The sequence below is a fragment of the Dama dama genome, chromosome 23, assembly GCF_033118175.1.
Source record: "Dama dama isolate Ldn47 chromosome 23, ASM3311817v1, whole genome shotgun sequence".
Lineage (NCBI taxonomy): Eukaryota > Metazoa > Chordata > Mammalia > Artiodactyla > Cervidae > Dama > Dama dama.
The window spans coordinates 29,030,612-29,037,622 of NC_083703.1; the positions used below are offsets into that span (position 1 = coordinate 29,030,612).

The 7,011-nt window shown below is 46.2% G+C and overlaps 1 pseudogene; it reads right to left on the reverse strand.

Moving 5' to 3' along the window:
• Positions 1 to 716: 716 nt before the first annotated feature.
• On the reverse strand, positions 717 to 4,274 carry LOC133044245 (mitotic checkpoint serine/threonine-protein kinase BUB1-like; annotated as a pseudogene).
• Between the last annotated feature and the right edge of the window lie 2,737 nt (positions 4,275 to 7,011).

The window sequence follows — 7,011 nt, forward strand, 5'->3', positions numbered from 1 at the left end:
TCCACCTCCAAAGTCAGTGGGTACTTTCCAATCAAAAGTCACTTTTTGGTCTCTGAGAGTTTGCTCATTTTCTAAAGCTGTGTGTCAAAATGCTAGCCTCGGCATTATCAAGGTGTATTTGGGGCTCCTTTCTCTTAATATGACCACCAGCCAACATCCAGGAGTCAGCTGGACATTTAAAATATACCCAGTCCTCCATGATCGCTGAGCCCATCCACCCAGAGAGAAGGAAAGACAGCTGTGGTTATGGCTTCCAGGGAGGCAGGGAGGACATACACACTTGAACAGTCCGTGACACAAACCATATGAACAAGCAAAATCTTACTGAATCCAAGATGCCCACAGCTCTGGGTCTGTGTTACAGGGAGGGTCTGTGAGGTCTCAGTGGAGGAAGGTGGCATTGCTTCAGGCCAGTGAGAGTTCTCCTAAAGACAGGGCAGAGCTGCAGTGTTGATTACAAGAGAGGAAGGGGACTGTTAACTGAGTCTGATTTCCCCCTATTCAGTGGTTAGGAATACATCAATGTGGAGAATTCTTAATTCAGTCATATACAGAGTAAGTGCCATCTATTGTAATGTATTCTTCCTCCCTCCATTGCTCGAGGACGGCAGAAAGCAATTCTCCTAGCGGAATGTGCAGTTGGTCCACGACTTCATTGAACCAATTTAGGATGCCCAATTTCCTTTGTAAGATGGATTTTTTTTTTTTTTTTCTCCCTATTCACATCGAGGGCCCTCCACATTTGTAATCTGGATGGCATCATTTTGGAGAGCATGCACACCTGGAGTTCAGGAGAGCTGGTTTCTGACCAGCTTCTCCGTTTAACACACTCGCATCAGCTTAATTTTTTTTTTCTAAAATTCATTTCTATAATGTACAGATTGTTTACCTTCAAAACAAATTTCTCCTTATTTTTGCTATTTTTCACATCTCCATGGGTAACTTCATAGACTTGGGCAAAGGCCCCTTCTCCAAGAAGGTGATCAACGTAGACCAGCAAAGAGCCTAGTTGGAATTCAGTCTTGGGCTTGATGGCTGGAAGCTTACATGTCCATTCATAAGTATTTGGATAGGAACTCACTGGTTTAGAAAGCCCAGATAAAAGTTTGAGAATCAACTCCTCATCCCAGGAATTCTCAACAGTGAAGTCTGGAATGTCTACATTCCCAAGTGAGCCAGCCTGCATCAGTTCAGCCTGGAGCCCAGCGCTGGCTTCTGCCGGATCCTCTTCAATGGCAAAGTCAGGGTCTGTGACTTTACAGGACTTGAGGTTCCACTCTGCCTTGCTGGTCAGCACAGCTGCAGCAGGCTGGCCCAGACAGAGCAAGGACACAGAAGGGACATCTGTGGGGCACAGTTAGTCTCGTCTTATCTCTTCAATTGGACTGAACTTTCTCTCTTTCAAGGGTTCCACCTTGTTTCTTTTGAAAGAATCCAAAGCTACATGGGTGTGCTGGTTTCCTACCATATTTTCTTTATCTTCCAGTGGGTGCACGGAGTCCATGGGAAGCCTGTGGATGCGAGCTGCACGGCGAACCTAAAGTCTCCTGGGCTCTTGGGGCTGGGCACCAGGCTTTTGTTGCAGCAGATGCCCCCCACGGCTGAATCATCCAGAAACTCATCAGTGTGAGGCACTTCATTTGGTTTTGTAGGAAACCAGCTCATGGGACATTCTCCAAAGGTCCTGGCTCCTGCAGGTTTATTTTTTTTGGCTGTGGTAATCCATAATTTTTTTTGTTTCCATCTTCAAATACAGGAAAAGCAGATGACAAAAAAGAGATGATCTTACTGACTCCCCAAGCCCCAGAAGATGTTACATTTTTTTTGAAACTTGGCTTCAAACGCATCTTCATTTTGACCTAGAGATGGCCATTCCTCTTTGTCATCAGAAATATCAGGAACTGTAGGAGCCTGAAACATTCACGATGAAACCGAGAGCTTCTTTTGTGTGCACTATGGGTGATGGCTGCACTTTGGATGGTGTTGCCTGAACCAGTGCCAGTGATGTGTTTGGAGTTGTGTGAAAGGAACTTGTGTTAGTAACCTCTGTGTTTCACACCCTTCTTTTATGTCTGCTCCACTCTGTGGCCTGAATTCATGAGTACTTTTGTTCACACACCTGGCATCTTTGCTGGCCCCTGAAAACATGGTGTCCATCACTGGCTGGCCTGCCAAAGGAACCGGGCAAGCTACACTCTGGTTGATGGTTGGGAACACCAAAGCAGTGGTGACAGCATTTGCCATAAGAGGAATAGAAGTGGCCTCTCTGGGTTTCTCGTCCTCATTCTTTGAGGTCTGCTGAGGGATGGCCGGAAGACCTGGAGCTCTTAGTTCCTGCTGGGAGTCTGTGTGTGGCCCCAAACATGCTGGACTGACTTCAGATGTCCCCTGGGAGGAGGGAAGGTTCTCATGAGACATCTCTGCTACTTGGTGTAACTTCTTATGAAGCTCATCCATTTTCTGTTTTAATAGTTGTTCTTCAAAAGCATTTGCTTCTTTCCTTTTCATATAATGTCTCTCTTCACTTACCCATTGTTCATGCTCTCTCTGTAGATTGTATTTCTGGGCTCTCAGCTCTTTGAAGGAAAACTCTGATTCTCCGCGAATAAGCTTCTCCTTGCAATGCATGACAAACTGCTGAACATCAGCTTTGTCTGCCACAGATGGGTGTGCAGAATATCCTGATTTAGAAATCGTGATCACTCTGTTCCATGTTCGACCCTTTATCACCAGCTGCAGGTGTTGCTCCAGAAAGTTGTGGACTCTGACTCTTAGAAATGCAGGCTGAGTTATTTCCTGGATTTGATTTTGATGTTACCTTTGATTTAAAATCTGAGCATCAAGCAGAGGTTCTGAGGTTCTCGCTTGTGTTGGCAAATGGTTTCAGTGAGGCGTGTCTGAAACACCCTGTACTGTTGTTGCAGCAGCTCCCTAGGTTTGCCAGAGGAGCTGACCAGGTTCCGATCCCGTGGTTGTACAGAAACTGAAAAAACTGGTGATGGTCACTGTTGCACTCGGAAAATTTTAAACAATAGTTGATGAACCTTGGTCATTGTGATATCTCTTCTTATCTAAAAATTCCTTCATTAGATGCTCTGATGAAGTTGTTCACAACAAACTGGGGGAAATTCTTCAAGAGATGGGAATACCAGAGCTCCTGACCTGCCTCTTGAGAAATCTGTATGCAGGTCAAAAAGCAACAGTTAGAGCTGGACATGGAACAACAGACTGGTTCCAAATTGGGAAAGGAGTACATCAAGGCTATATATTGTCACCCTGCTTATTTAACTTCTATGCGGAGTACATCATGAGAAACGCTGGGCTGGAGGAAGCACAAGCTGGAATCAAGATTGCCGGGAGAAATATCAATACCTCAGATATGCAGATGACACCACACTTATGGCAGAAAGCGAAGCAGAACTAAAGAGCCTCTTGATGAAAGTGAAAGAGGAGAGTGAAAAAGTTGGCTTAAAACTCAACATTCAGAAAACTAAGATTATGGCATCTGGTCCCATCACTTCATGGCAAATAGGTGGGGAAACAATGGAAACAGTGACAGACTTACTATTTTGGGGCTCCAAAATCACTGCAGATGGTGATTGCTGCCATGAAATTAAAAGATGCTTACTCCTTGGAAGGAAAGTTATGACCAACTTAGACAGCATATTAAAAAGCAGAGACATTACTTTGCCAACAAAGGTCTGTCTAGTCAAGGCTATGGTTTTTCCAGTGGTCACGTATGAATGTGAGAGTTGGACTGTGAAGAAAGCTGAGCGCCGAAGAATTGATGCTTTTGAACTGTGGTGTTGGAGAAGACTCTTGAGAGTCCCTTGGACTGCAAGGAGATCCAACCAGTCAATCCTAAAGGAAATCAGTCCTGAATATTCACTGGAAGGAGTGAAGCTGAAGCTCCAATACTTTGGCCACCTGATTTGAAGAACTGACTCATTTGAAAAGACCCTGATGCTGGGAAAGACTGAAGGCGGGAAGAGAATGGTTGGATTAGATGGTTGGACGGCATCACCGACTCAATGGACATGAGTTTGTGTAAACTCCAGGAATTGGTGATGGACAGGGAGGCCTGGCGTGCTGCAGTCCATGGGGTCACAAAGAGTCGGACACGACTGAGCGACTGAACTGAAGTATTCTTTATTCTCAGGAAAATTCTCTTCTACCCATCGCATGTAACTTTCCCATTCACCAAGTGGGTCATCGCCCTTGTAGCTCTGCATATGGGCTTCAGACATTTGAAAAACATTTTCTTGGTTATCCATGGTGAGAGGACCCAGGCTAGCAGCAGTTTCAACTGCTTAGCTTCATTTTTGAAATGTGTTTTAAAGGAATTAGCTGAAGTAGCTTAGTTTCAAAGTTTAAGTTTAAAATGTCCTTCAATTTCTCAGCATTAACAGATAAAAATGGACAAAAAAAAAAAGGTAAAACACAATGGAAAGGCCCATAAGTATTGAGTCTATTTGGAATATCGGTATGAAAGCACAGCATGCTGTGGATTATCCCACAAGGGCTCCATTTCTTTATTGTTCTTCGGCTTTCCCATTATGACTCATTTTACATTCTTTTAATTTCACCGATAACAAAATAGAACTAAATAATACATACATGCATATAATATGTATTTTGGGAGGGATGATCACTATCATACTTTCGGAGGTTACAAAATGCAAACGGAGTTGGTTTGTGAAAATTCAAAGCTTTGTTCTGAATCATTAGTTACCAGATTCTCCTGGGGAGCACCCAGTATCCCTCCAGCAGAGTTATGGACACTTATGAAGAGTCAACATAGGGACAGAAAATCCACGTGATCCAAGGCTATGAGACACAGAAGAGGGAGAGGGAAGTGTGTGTCCTAGTCCGCCTCTGCTGGGGAGGATGGGAAGTGGGGGTCCTGAAAACATGTTTTCTTTCCCCAAAGCCTGAAATCTATGTGGCCTTAAAGATCCCTGACATCATGATGCTTAGATTCCAGAGGAAAAACAGATAATAAACATAAATAAACAAGACAATCTCAGAGCATGGTAAGTGACTCAAAGGGACTGAAAGACTGTGACTTGATGGGGACTGGGGGCTTCTCGTGAGCTGACAGACCCTCTGTACTGGTGTAGTTTAGTTCAGACTTGAATTATGTGGAATGATTGGGGCTTCAAATCTTGATCAACTCTACCTTGAGACAAAGCTGCTCAATTTAAGTTCCCTCTTCTTGTTCCGGAACTCAGGAACTCAGCAGACTTTAAGCGCTGGTGTTCCCTGGGGCTCACGGCTGTGCTCCCAGCCCCCAGAACTGTACCAGGCAGACCCTAAGTGTTCAGCGACCACTCACTGAAAGAAGTAACGGAGTCCCATGTGCACCTGAACTTGTCTGTCATCTTTTTCCAAACTGCCCCTCCCCTCATGTTTCCAATCTCATGGTTCTCCAGCCGGAGACCTGGGTGTCGTCTTCCACACCTCCTCCCTCCTCTCGCAGGCTGCACTCCCTCCTCCAGCCGAGCTAGTGCATCACTAGGTCCTCTTGGTCCTCCTGTGCTTTAGCGTGTGGGGCTTGGTCCTCTGGGGTCCTCTATCCATCCTTAGTTGTTCCCATAGTTTCTTAATGGGACTCCCTGCTCCTGATGTGCCCCTCCCCTCCACTAAATATTCCAGACTTTAGCCAGACCCATCAACGGTGCCTGTAACTCTGATCAGACGTCTTACTCAGAATCTTTCAGTGGCCCCCACAGCCGCCCCATTTTGTGGGATGGTCCCAGGCTGACAGGCTGCCCCAGCTCCAGCCCTCACCCCTTGCTTCCCAAAGCTCCAGCCCTCACTCCTTGCTTCCCAACCCTGGCTGTGCTAAACCAACACAGCATCTACCAACAACGAGTGTTCAGTAAGTGCTTGGGAAAGACTCAGAGGGCAGGATTGGGAAATGAGTCAGCCGCCATCCACCCATACTTGGTTTTAAGGGCGGGCCTGTAGGAGGGAGACAACTGAAGCAGGTGTGTGAGCTCTTATTCTACAGAAATGCAAGCGGTGCCCCTTCTGGTGGTGAAACTCGACCCCCTCCCCTCACTGGATGAGAAGGCTCTTCAGGGTGTCAACCAGGAGAACTAGAGAGCACAGATCTTCACCAGTAGGTGGGAACAAAGGTGTCCCGGGGCCAAATCACATGACATAGCAATAATTAAAAAATATATATAAGTGATTCCCCAGTAAAAGGGCCATATCAAGCCCTGCATGTGTGCAGGGTGGAGGGCAGGGGAGCGGTTACAGCATGAGGGGCAGGTTGGGGCCAGACCCTAAGCTTCCAAGGGAGGCGGGTACATGGAGGGTTCATGAAGGATCGGCTGGCAGGAGTTTCGATTTCCTTTCTCTCCAAGCAGTTCACCCTTGTCACCTTCACTCCTGCAATCCAGCGGCTTTCTTACCCTCCTCCCAGCTGTAGACTAGCCCACCACCCCCTTCCCCCAAACGAGGGCCCAAGAACCGGATCCTGAACCAAAGCCTGGACAGAGATGACAGACCCGCCCGGGGGGGGTCCTTTGGAGGCAGGAGGGGGCAAGTGCCCATGCAGAGTAGCGCCCTTCTGTGTTCAGGGAGGAGAATAAAAGCAATTAGGTTTGAACAGCCACTTTGCATTAGAGGAGACTGACTTGTCCTTCTGATGTGTTGTTTCCATAGAAGCGGGGCTTAACCTTTTAAGTGAAGATTATGAAGACACCTAATTCATTTAAAATTAGGCTTCAAGCATATCAGTACTTACTGCTCAAGTGTTACTGTGGGGCTTGCCATTGATCTGATTGCCAGGCAGGGCCTGTGACTTGAGATGCTCCAAGACGCTCTTTCTGGTGGCGATCTGGCCCGTGCGTTTATTTTTAAAAATTAACTTCATAAAGAGATGATAAAACTTTCACGTAGGATCACCAGAGTATTAATAATAAATACCTTTTAATTAATGGCTTGCATTGGCTCCTCTTCATAAACGTGGGAGGGCTGGCGCACAGGCACGAGACAGGCGCA